We start from the raw sequence: 13,506 nt of genomic DNA, 5'->3' as shown, positions 1-13,506 counted from the left end.
GATGGGCTCCGCCCATAAGTGCTTTGAGTGACAGTCACCCACACAGCGTGATACATACGAGAGAGAGCGAGAGAGAGAACGAGCAAGAGAGAGAGAGAGAGAGAGGGATGGAGAGAGAGAGAGGAGAGATGCGTCCCCGACACACACACGCAGTCAAGTTTGTGTGTAAATGCTCCGACGAGGGAGAGAGATGGCGCACACACATTTTTACACACACTTCTGCACGGTCCCGCCGGTCTCTCTCTCTCTCTCCCTCTCTATCTCTCTCTCCCTCTCTCTCGCTTGTTCGTTCTCGGCCTCTCTGTCAAAACCCGTTTGAGGAAGTGCCGGGTTACACTATGCGCTACAACCATAGAGGGGGCGTTACTGCAAATCAGCACCTTATTCACGTCAGGAATACCGTCAAATCAGAACAGCTTAGTTGAGTGAGGGAAGATCTCGTGAACTCGAGACTAGACTGATGAGTCAATAAGATAATTAACGACACAGACCACATTGATATAATCCCCAATTGCTAGGAAACAATGCTAAACACTGGAAAATGCCATTTATAATGCATGGGACCTTTAATAAAAGAAAGCAAAAAAGAATCTTAGTAATTTGTCTAATTGCTCTGGCTGGAATGTGGCTGGAAGCTGGGAGACTGGAAACCAGTGTGGCTGGAAGCTGGGAGACTGGAAACCAGTGTGGGTAGAAGCTGGGAGACTGGAAACCAGTGTGGCTGGAAGCTGGGAGACAAACCAGTGTGGCTGGAAGCTGGGAGACTGGACACCAGTGTGGCTGGGAGACTGGACACCAGTGTGGCTGGAAGCTGGGAGACTGGAAACCAGTGTGGCTGGAAGCTGGGAGACAAACCAGTGTGTCTGGAAGCTGGGAGACTGGAAACCAGTGTGGCTGGAAGTAGAGCTGCCGCGATTACCGCATTACCGCGGTATCGCTGTTACATCACGGCCACCGCAGAGTAGGCTGAATACCGCGTCACCGCTGTTTTTTATAATAATAATAATAAATTACCCTCCTCTCGTTGGGCTTGCGGCTCTGCAGATATACCCTACTCGTCTATCGAGTTTCCAAGCGACCCTATTGGGTACCAGAAAAGTCACGTGAAACATTGCAGACCACTGATTGGTCAGAAGAGAGACGCGTCACACGTTTTTTACGTCCTGAATGTCAGATCATCACAACACGGCTAATAACGTTAGCTTTAACTCTCCGCCGGAGTGGACTAACATCGCGCCTCAGGAGTACTAAACGAGACATAATGATTTTACTGTCTGCAACGAATGTTATAATAAAAGCCCTTCGTTCTATACACTTGTCTGATTGAAAACTTTATTAACAGACCGCAGAATGGGACAACTCAGCACGCTCTGAGCAAAGAAAGGAACTGAGATATGAATAGAGTATTGCTTGCTATGGTCCGGTAAATACGCTGATGTTATTGAACGTATATAATGTCAATGCCACAAAACGAATGCCTTTATTATAAAGTAGTAACTTTATAGTAATAATAATAAGAAAGGGTCGGGGGGGTTAGGGGTAACCACCCCTGCCCGCGACACCGAGTGAACTGCGCATCCGTGTTTCACTTTCAATAACTAATGCGTGCTTGCCGAATCCCAAACAATATTCATGCTGCAAAGTCATCCTCTAAAGATAGACATTTAGACTAGAGGCAGGCTATATGCTATAAAGAGTAGACTACTACCAAAAAAAAAATGCATTCAAACTTTTTTTTTAAATTTTTTGTGTGCGTGCGGTAAAAACCGCGGCGGTAGGAAATATTTTGCAAATTTGTGCGGTAAGGAAATAATCAATACCGCGGCAGCTCTAGCTGGAAGCTGGGAGACAAACCAGTGTGGCTGGAAGCTGGGAGACTGGAAACCAGTGTGGCTGGAAGCTGGGAGACAAACCAGTGTGGCTGGGAGACTGTAAACCTGTGTGGCTGGAAGCTGGGAGACAAACCAGTGTGGCTGGAAGCTGGGAGACTGTAAGCCAGTGTGGGTGGGTGGAAGCTGGGAGACTGGAAACCAGTGTGGGTGGGTGGAAGCTGGGAGACTGGAAGCCAGTGTGGCTGGAAGCTGGGAGACTGGAAACTGCAGCAGTGTGTGGAGCTTGTTTTGCTCTTTATTAAAGAATTCAGCCTCTCTGTGGTCAATGATACGTTGCTAAGGGGGCTTCGAGTTTGCTCTGATTGTGTGGGAGTCACGACGGTCTCCTGTGAACACTTTCATGTCTGCTGTGTTTGTGTCTTGTTTTGTGTGTGTGTGTGTGTGTGTTTGTGTTTGTGTGTGCATGTGTGCACATTTTTGCCATTTTTTTTCTAGCATTATGTTTTCTTTTTAAAATATTTTCGTGTACGTCATTGGTGTGCATCTGCGTGCCTGTGTTCAGAACCATGGCGCTGTGTGTACTGTGTGTACTGTGTGGTACTGTGTGGTAGTTTCAAGTTCAAGTTTCTTTATTAGTTGTCATACAAAAATACAGAATACTTTTATATGAAATGCTTTTTCCTGTTCTGCCCCTGAGAGTGTGCTAGATAAAAATAAAATAGATAAGTAAAAAATTCAAAAGTACGTAAACAAAAGTGTTATGTGGTATTGTGTGGTACTGTGTGGTACTATGTGGTATTGTGTGGTACTGTGGGGTACTGTGGGGTACTGTGGGGTACTGTGTGGTGGTACTGTGGGGTACTGTGTGTGGTACTGTGGGGTACTGTGGGGTACTGTGTGGTACTGTGGGGTACTGTGGGGTACTGTGTGGTACTGTGTGGTACTGTGGGGTACTGTGGGGTACTGTGTGGTGGTACTGTGGGGTACTGTGTGTGGTACTGTGGGGTACTGTGGGGTACTGTGTGGTACTGTGGGGTACTGTGGGGTACTGTGTGGTACTGTGGGGTACTGTGTGGTACTGTGGGGTATTGTGTGGTACTGTGTGGTACTATGTGGTATTGTGTGGTACTGTGGGGTACTGTGTGGTACTGTGGGGTACTGTGTGGTGGTACTGTGAGGTACTGTGTGGTACTGTGGGGTACTGTGGGGTACTGTTGGGTACTGTGGGGTACTGTGTGGTGGTACTGTGGGGTACTGTGTGGTGGTACTGTGGGGTACTGTGGGGTACTGTGTGGTACGGTCTCTGCAGCGCCCGCAGGCACCAGTGTGCAGTCCTCTCCTCTGGTGGCTTGAATGATGGTCTCATCTCAGGCTGGCAGGAGGCACATCATCTGTCTCCACTGGAGGAACCGCTGCAGGTCCCTCCCCGCTGCCGCCATTAGTACCATGATCCCAGAGATTGCCATAGAATGGGCCAGGATAAAAAATACAAGGGATAAGTAAAAAAAGAGGAAATTGCAGGAGGACAAAGGGATGAAATAGAAGGGACCGCGCGCCCGCCTCGGAGCACGGTGGCGACGACGACATGGACGACGCTCAGCAGAGACTGATCAAACGGTCCCCCGGCTTGGAGCGAATCAGCGCCCCCCCCCCCCCCCCCCCCCCCCCCCCCCCCCCCCCCCCCCCCGGTGACTAGGGGTGTAACGATGCGACCTCACAACGATTAATTTCGATTACGATTATTCAGCCAACGATTCAATGCATCATGAAATCTCTTCATTTGACCACGATTCGATTCGATTCGATTTGATTACATTTCTATTCATTTTCTATCAGTTAATTCCCCCAAAAAAATTTTATACACAAATGTGGCTGGGGTAACTGATTCATTGAGCATGAATGGACTATAGGTCAATAAAAACAATACACACAAAAAAAAAACATAACAAAATAAAATAATAATCTTTATTTTAATTTTAATCTTTTTTATTAATTTAGATTATAATCGATTCTAACATTTTCAAATCGATGCAGTTGAATCGTCACGTTAGAATTGATGCATTTCGATTAATCAATGCATCGTTACACAAGGTTAGGTAGGGTTTGATTTATTTTTCAATTCAGATATTGATTGAAGAAGTGCGTCTTTAGTCGACGGCGAAAGATTGGACGTGTTTCGGCTGTTCTAACTGAGGTGGGAAGTTCATTCCACCATTGTGGGGCAAGGACCGAGAATAGGCGGCTTCTCTTTGATGACCCTCCCGGAGCTCGGATAGGAGGAGTGGGTCTGAGGCGGCCAGAAGATGCAGAGCGTCGGGGTCTTGATGGTGTGTAGTTCTAGTTAGAGACCATTGACCGGAGGTAGGCGGGAGCCGTTCCCTTCGCCGCACGATATGCCAGGTCGATGGCCTCGAAGCGGATTCGTGGGGCAATGGGGATCATACTAGTGTGTCCCACAGTGAAAGTGGGAGGGAACATCATACAGCTCGGAGCGAGCGCTCATGTGCAAACATAGCAATTTTACAGCACAGCGTTCTATTCAGTTGTCATGGCGACAGAACATTCACCACCACCGCCACCGCCACCCAACCCTCCCTAATTACCCCCCCCCCCCTCTTTCTCTCTCCCACTCTCCCTCCGAGTCCCTGATACCAGGCAGCAGGCCTTGCGGTGTTGAACGTGTCCTTTAGGAGTTACATTGTGGAGGAATCTGCCTCAGACCGTAGAGGCTCCTCGGCCACATGGCTTTATAGACGAGCTGGAGGACATCGTAAAGGTTTTTATCATTTATTGATGCCGTGCCTCAGTGACCTGTTGGGGTATTTTTCAGATTCTTTGGGGGATTCAAAACAAAATAAAGCTTTTTATTGAGGCTTGACAGATATATTGGCCTGGCGATATCAACCTATACTAACCTTCTACCCATAATATAACGTTATTGGCAAAAGCACACAAAAGCATTGACAAAATTCCTCCCAACAATAGCAACATTGCTGTATCTTGTGGCATGTTATAACAGTATATACAACATTTAAAATAGGGAAACAAGTCCAGGCACGCGCACTCCAGGTTTTTCAAATTCATTGGCAGCCTGAAATCATGATGTTTTTCGGTGAACACACCTTCCTCAGAAAGCCATTTCTGAAACGTCATGATTTCAGGCTGCCAATAAATTTGAAAAACCTGGAGTGCGCGTGCTTGGACTTGTTTCCCTATTTTGTATGTATAGTATCAGAGGTTATAGCACCCAGTGTCAAGTCAAGTGAGGTGAGCGCGTTTACTACTTTTTTCACATGTTTTATAACAGTATTCCATAGTATTGAAAGGCCTGTTTTATATAGACGATGAGGTACCTAAATTGTACCTCATCCCATTTCTGCTTTGCACTATATAGTATTGTATATTAGTACATTGCATAGTATATTGTATATTGTATAGTAACTCAGTTACTTCTATTCTGCATCGAACATTGTACATATGTCTACACTGAACACTGTGACCTCTATTTTTACTTCTATTTTTATGGTTAACCTTCTGTAGTGTGCTAGTGAAAAGGTTAACCTTCTGTAGTGTGGTAGTGGAAGGTTAACCTTCTGTAGTGTGGTAGTGAAAGGTTAACCTTCTGTAGTGTGGTAGTGAAAGGGTTAACCCTTTGTAATGTGATAGTGAAAGCGTTAACCTTCTGTAGTGTGATAGTGAAAGGGTTAACCTTCTGTAGTGTGGTAGTGAAAGGTTAACCTTCTGTAGTGTGGTAGTGAAAGGTTAACCTTCTGTAGTGTGGTAGTGAAAGCGGTAAACCTTCTGTAGTGTGGTAGTGAAAAGGTTAACCTTTTGTAGTGTGGTAGTGAAAGGGTTAACCGTATGTAGTGTGGTAGTGAAAAGGTTAACCTTCTGTAGTGTGGTAGTGAAAGGTTAACCTTTTGTAGTGTGGTAGTGAAAGGGTTAACCGTATGTAGTGTGGTAGTGAAAAGGTTAACCTTCTGTAGTGTGGTAGTGAAAGGTTAACCTTCTGTAGTGTGGTAGTGAAAAGGTTAACCTTCTGTAGTGTGGTAGTGAAAGGGTTAACCTTCTGTAGTGTGGTAGTGAACGGGTTAATACAGGACCATCTCAGGGTGTGAAATGAGCAGATTGCGCGTGGCACCCCCGGACAATCATCATCACCCACTTTAAGAACCACCCTGTCTAGTAGCCGGTGCTATTTACGCAAACTACTTCATCAGACAGAATGTACAGACAGAAGATAGATATGTGTGGGACTTGTTGTGTTGAGCGTGACCCCATGACCCTGTGCCCCTGTGACCCTGTGACCCCCGTGATCCGGCGGTTTCCCTCCACGCCGCTGTGTCTCCATTAAGACGTGCGTGTGAGAAAACACATTCCCCCGTAAGACCGGTGTACTTTCCATCCCAGAATTATACTGCGTTGACTATGGGCAATTTAAGAATAATTTCTTGCTGTACAAACTGTACAAAAGGCCAAGTGTTTGGCACAGCGCTCACTGACGGCGTTTGCGTGGAATTGATGTATCGCATTACGCCGCTGCACGTGCTTCTGCATAGACCCTGATGCTGTTCTCTCCTTTCCTTCACAGAGTCTGGGAACAACAGGCAGATACGAGACGAGGAAGAAGTAAGTGTTGACCTCTTCTCGCTCAGACGAGTGTGTTTTTTCGTTGAACTCGTTCCTGATGATCCACTGTCTTTAATTTCTTCCCGAAGGTTCTCACGCTCTTCACCGTACGTTCTGTGTCACTTCTCTGTCAATGTTCCCCACGTCAAGCTCAAAAAGGAGTTTGAGGTGTGGCCGGGTAGCGTAGAGGTCCAAGCACTCGCCTACCACCGACACTCTGGGATCTAATCCAGTGGTACCCCCGACTTGGTCAGTCGTCCCTACGAACACAATAGGTCAGTGTTCGTGGGTGGGATTATGTGTCCTGGTCGTTGCAAACAGTGACTCCTACTGGTCGTCTACACCCTCCCCAGACCGACAGTAGGGCAGCATGTCGTAGTCTACACCCTCCCCAGACTGACAGTAGGGCAGCATGTGGTAGTCTACACCCTCCCCATACTGACAGTAGGGCAGCATGTGGTAGTCTACACCCTCCCCAGACTGACAGTAGGGCAGCATGTGGTAGTCTACACCCTCCCCAGACTGACAGTAGGGCAGCATGTGGCAGTTCTACACCCTCCCCAGACCGACAGTAGGGCAGCATGTGGTAGTCTACACCCTCCCCAGACTGACAGTAGGGCAGCATGTGGTAGTCTACACCCTCCCCAGACTGACAGTAGGGCAGCATGTGGCAGTTCTACACCCTCCCCAGACCGACAGTAGGGCAGCATGTGGTAGTCTACACCCTCCCCAGACTGACAGTAGGGCAGCATGTGGTAGTCTACACCCTCCCCAGACTGACAGTAGGGCAGCATGTGGTAGTCTACACCCTCCCCAGACTGACAGTAGGGCAGCATGTGGTAGTCTACACCCTCCCCAGACTGACATTAGGGCAGCATGTGGTAGTTCTACACCCTCCCCAGACTGACAGTAGGGCAGCATGTGGTACTAGTCTACAAGTCAAGTCAAGTCAAGAGTCAAGTCAAGAGTTTTATTTGTTACGGCATACAAGTATACAGTGAAATGCGGGGGGTCTTGCCCGCAACGATTGTGCATAATACAATAATAATATAATACGAATCCAATAGAACAACATTGTGCAATAATACAAGTAATCAAAGTAGGGCATATCGGTATATGTACATATACAGTTTTTACAGAGCATGGTAGGACATGCTAGGTCCTGTGGTAGTGCAATACACTGTTAGCTACGGATGTGGCACTGGGTCTTTACAGTATGTACACTGCTATACAATGCTATATTATACAATCTCAAGTTATACTATACTATTCTTAAAGTGACCTTTCCTTTTGTAAAGTGACCATAAGTGTGAGCGTGTGCAGCATGAGTGTGTGTGTGTGCTCATGTTAAAGTGGCTGCTAGTGTGTGAGCGTGTACAGTGTGTGTGTTGTGTGTGTGCTCATGTGTGCTTGTGTGTGGAGAGTTCAGTGTTCAAGGCTCTGATGGCCTGGGGGAAGAAGCTGAGCCGAAGTCTCTCTGTCCTAGTTGCTGGTGTTCGCAGGCGTTTGCCTGACCGCAGCAGCTTGAACAGGCTGTTGTTGGGGCGGTGAGGGTCTTTCATTATTATCCTTTCTTCTTATCATATCTTTCATTATTATCACCCTCCCCAGACCGACAGTAGGGCAGCATGTGGTAGTCTACACCCTCCCCAGACCGACAGTAGGGCAGCATGTGGTAGTCTACACCCTCCCCAGACCGACAGTAGGGCAGCATGTGGTAGTCTACACCCTCCCCAGACCGACAGTAGGGCAGCATGTGGTAGTCTACACCCTCCCCAGACTGACAGTAGGGCAGCATGTGGTAGTCTACACCCTCCCCATACCGACAGTAGGGCAGCATGTGGTAGTCTACACCCTCTCCCGACCGACAGTAGGGCAGCATGTTGTAGTCTACTGTTCATTTCTACATACTTTAGTTTGTGCGCTATTACACGCTAAACATCGCCCCTTTCCAAAATAATCCAGTATTTTTTTCTAGATCGTCTTTGCAATTTGAACGTAGGCAGCAGTGCCAGGGAGACACAGGGAGGTCCGCGCGAGTGTTTAGAATGGGGATCAAAGAAAAAAAATATCAAAGGATCTAAAAACAAGAACACTCGTTATTGGCGCTCAACGGTTGGCGGTGAAACACGAGAATACTCATTTTTGGCGGCCATTGAGTTAATGTACACTGTAGTGCACATCAGGACTCACTGTATGTTTGTGTCATGGTTTTTGCCTTATTTCACCTTTCTGTGAGGGACAGCTATCTATTTTTGCTTTATTTCACCTCTCTGTGAGGGATAGCTGTCAATCCCTGTTCCCTGTGGTTAATTGCCTCATGGGTCGGCAGGTGTGTGGGCTTGATTGCACCTGATGCAGTGCAGCTGTGCCTATGGCCATGTGGAGTCTATTTAAGTTTGGAGATTGCAGTGTCAACTGCTTTTTCATTTCCTAGTGTTGGTTGTCCTTTTGGTCACGCTCATTATATTGAAGTGTAGTCTGATGGCTGATTCAGAATTGAGCTTTATGGTAGTCGTTCTTATTTTAGGCTACTCATGTGATTCTACACATAAACTCCCTTAGTGGAGGTTTATTGTTTAACTTTTTCCAATATAAACTCCTTTATTAGGAGGTGTCCTTGTGGCTTATTTACTTTTATACTATACCTCTTTATTGAGAGTAGTCCTGTTTTTTGGGACTTGATTTATTTTCTTAATTACTCACTTTGAGATTTCCACCTGTAAAGGTTGTTTTCTGTTGTTTAATTTTTCCCCTCTCCTAAAATATCTGTGTAAGCAGTCTAGTGGTTGTCCGTTTCACGGATAACTTTAAGAATCCCTGTTATCTTACCCACACACACACACACACACACACACACACAGCCCTCACACAGAGTGTGAGAGACGGAAGATGAAGAGCCCGATGAAGTTGATAAAGACCATCAGTCTTCTGGGTGCTCTTCAGAAAAGGGACCTGCCGGCTACTGGGACAATTCAGAAGAATCACATTTGACATTTTTTCTTTTCTTCTTTGTCACACACACCCTTTGGGCCAGTGAAAAAGACTGTGAATGTGGATGCAATTTTCATAATTCCTATGTAAGATTCTTATTGTTTTTTATGTTCAATGAAGTCCGGTTGTGCACTACAGTGCAGATTTAGTCAAATATTAATAGAGTTAAGTAAAAAATAAAAAATGTAATCTTTGAAATGTGTTCTTTAGCACCCAAACACTTAAAATTATCCCTAAAAAATACAAGTGCACACACTCCCCCCCCTGGGTCTCATGAGGATATATCCCAGACTAAGGATTTGGATAGTCGAATTTGATTGGCCGAAATTAGCCGATAGTCGACTATGGGGGGTGCTTAATGTCTGAAGGAGTCGACTGAAGGCTTTTTGTCCTCTGCAAAAGCATGCAATTGGTCCACTGATGGATACATCTTGATATTTGTCTAGTCTAGTGTGTTCATTACACGGGTGAAATCCTCTTTCAGTGCCTCTGTGCCCGTTTTCTTAGGCAGTTAGCCTCTGGTATGCATGCCATTAGCGTTAGCCACGCTTCTAGGCCTCTTTTCTTTTGGAAAGAATGATACAAAAATATATATATATATAATTATAATATATATATTTCTTTTTGCATTCGACTAAGAGGTTGGCAGTCGACTATGGCTCCTTTGATCGATTAGTCGACTATTCGACTAATAGGGGTCAGCCTTAACTACTATACTATACTTCTGCAATTTTCAAATGAGAACAGTGGCTGTGGACACACCTGCGTCCAGCTTGTGGCTCTGCTGCAGGGAAACCTAGTCCCCACATTGACCTTGTGCTATTTTTCATTACTTGGATGCAACGTTTTCGGAGCTTCAGTTACATTCCAGAACACCCATGTTTATATGCCATCCGTTAGTTGGTATGTGGACAGCTGACACGCATGCATTAGGGTTGCCGCGGTGATGTGACATTCCCCATGACTAATAAACTCATGATGACACCGATATTACCGGTTACATCAGTAGGGTTGGCTACTGTTCACATTTGAATCTGTGAATCGATACCGGTACCCAACGGTACCTTTTTTCGGTACTTTAAACAGTCATAAATCTTTTATTCAACTTCAGCCCCAGATTTAAAAATGTTTGTAATGTCAGATAAAAAATGAAATAGTCCCACTTTTCTGAAAAGAGTTGTTGTTAAATCTGACATTACAAAAAACTAAAAATCCATCAAAATCAGTGTTGTTGCTAATCATTGACACATGCTAGCCTGTAATAACCCCCCCATAAAAATCTACTTTGCATTTGATATATTGAAAATATTTAACTTTTTGTGTTTTTTCCCCCAATAATTTGTGATGCCCATCACAAACACTGGCATTCAAAGGGTAACATTTCAAAGATTCCTACACCCGAATGCAGGAAATTAAGTCTATCTTTGTAACAAGAAATCCCTGGTGGGGGACCCCCAGACCCCTCCACTTAAAAAGTGGCCTGACTGAGTTGTCAATGGACAACAACATGCTGTCTGTGTGTGAGAGAGAGAGAGAGAGAGAGAGAGAGAGAGAGAGAGAGAGAGAGAGAGAGAGAGAGAGAGAGAGAGAGAGAGCGAGGAGAGAGAGAGAGAGAGAGAGAGAGAGAGAGAGAGAGAGAGAGAGAGAGAGAGAGAGCGAGAGAGAGAGAGAGAGAGAGAGAGTTTGGATGAAATACTGTACAGTTGTTATTTTGTTCATAATGTTCTCATTTGCTGTGTGATAATGATGGTTATTATTCAATGTCTGAATTCTTCACTTGCTATGTGAGAATGTTAGTTATTATGTGCTCTTCTCAATGCCACTTGCATTGTATGATAATTGTGTGGAAGAGTTTTCTAGTTCTAGTGCTACCCCTTTGTACATTGTGGCTGTGTCTGACAAAAGTTAACAATAAATATCAGATTTTTTGTATTTTATCTACTTTTTCTTCTCCTTTTTTCTGTATTTTCCTCCCATCCCAATTTAGTCGTTATGCCAATTCCATCCTCCCCTTCCTGGTCGTTGCACACATTTGCCCCCCACCTGTCGGTCTAGGGAGGGTTGATAGATACTATCACATGTCCCCTCCGATACATGTGGAGTCAGCCAGTCGCTTCTTTTCACCTGACAGCGAGGACTCTCACTGGGGGAGTGTAACGCGTGGGAGGATCACACTACTTCCCCCCCCAGTTCCCTCCCTCGCTGAGCAGGCGCCCCGACCGACCTGTAGGAGTCGCTGTTTACAACGACCAGGATACACACCCTGCCGGCTTCCCACCCACTAACACTGCCGATTGGTTAGTATGGACGACCGAACAAGCCGGAGGTACCGCTGACAGCTGGATTCGATACCAGTGTCTCTGCGGTGGTAGGCAGACTCTTAGTCCGCTGCGCTACCCAGCCGCCACAAATAATGTTATTATTTATTTTTTTATCCACTTTTTTCTCCTTATTTTCCATTTTTCTCCCATCCAATTTCGTGTTTTTCCAATTCTCCCCTCTCCTGTCTTGAACGTTGCTCGCATATGCCCCCCACTGGGTGGTTGTAGGGAGGATAGAAGCCTTGCATCACGTGTCCCCTCCGGTACACGAGGAGGCAGCCTGTCACATCTTTTCACCTGCCAGCGCGGACTCTCATTGACTTACTTGACTTACTTGACTTAATCCTCTTTACCCCGTTGGGGGGCATAGGACGTCCACCAGAGCTCTCCATCTCACTCTCTTCTGGGCCAGGGCCTTTGCTTCTTTCCAGCTCACTCCGATGTTCTTTAGGTCTTGGACTCTCATTGGCGAGGTGTAACGTGTGGGAGGCTCACACTGCTATTTCCTGTCTCTGCTGTGCAGGCGTCCCCCAACCGACCTGTAGGAGTCGCTGTCCACAACATCCAGATTACCACCCATCGACTTCCACCCGCTGACTCTGCCAATTGAGCCAGTATGACGGCCGGCCCCAAGCTGGATTCGAGACCGGAGTCTCTTGCATTGGTGACGAGCGCAATCTCCGCTGCGCCACCCAGCCGCCCAAATAATGTTATTTATTAAAGGTTGAGAACCACTGCTGTAGACTTTACATGCTTCCCCCCCCCCCCCCCCCACACACACACACACACACACACACACACACACACACACACACACACACACACACACACACACACACACACACACACACACACACCTACACACACACACACACACACACACACACACACACCGCATTTCACATCCCATATTTTGTCAGTGATGCAAATGAGTGAGTGAAAATTAAGGATACTAGGCTTATACGTCTGTCTGTCTGTCTGTCTGTCTGTCTGTCTGTCTGTCTGCCTGCCTGTCTGTCTGTCTGTCTGTCTGTCTGTCTGTCTGTCTGTCTGTCTGTCTGTCTGTCTGTCTGTCTGCCTGCCTGCCTGCCTGTCTGTCTGTCTGTCTGTCTGTCTGTCTGTCTGTCTGTCTGTCTGTCTGTCTGTCTGCCTGCCTGCCTGTCTGTCTGTCTGTCTGTCTGTCTGTCTGTCTGTCTGTCTGTCTGTCTGTCTGTCTGCCTGCCTGCCTGCCTGTCTGTCTGTCTGCCTGCCTGCCTGCCTGCCTGCCTGCCTGCCTGCCTGCCTGTCTGTCTGTCTGCCTGCCTGCCTGCCTGCCTGCCTGCCTGCCTGTCTGTCTGTCTGCCTGTCTGCCTGCCTGCCTGCCTGCCTGTCTGTCTGTATGTCTGCCTGCCTGCCTGCCTGCCTGCCTGCCTGTCTGTCTGTCTGCCTGCCTGTCTGTCTGTCTGTCTGTCTGCCTGCCTGCCTGCCTGTCTGTCTGTCTGTCTGTCTGTCTGTCTGTCTGTCTGTCTGTCTGTCTGTCTGTCTGTCTGTCTCTCTGTCTGTCTGTCTGTCTGTCTGTCTGCCTGTATGTCTGCCTGTCTGTCTTATCATGTCAAGACCTGAGTTAGACCCTCCTTTACAGCTGGGTCTCCTTTATCCCCCCTGCCTCACCGGTCCACAAACGACCCATTCATTCTGCTCAATATACTGCCGTGTCGCGTTATCAGACACGGAGACAAGGGAGGTGTGGG

The sequence above is a fragment of the Notolepis coatsorum genome (assembly GCF_963971535.1).
Source record: "Notolepis coatsorum genome assembly, contig: SCAFFOLD_405, whole genome shotgun sequence".
NCBI lineage: Eukaryota > Metazoa > Chordata > Actinopteri > Aulopiformes > Paralepididae > Notolepis > Notolepis coatsorum.
This window is presented reverse-complemented; position numbering follows the sequence as displayed.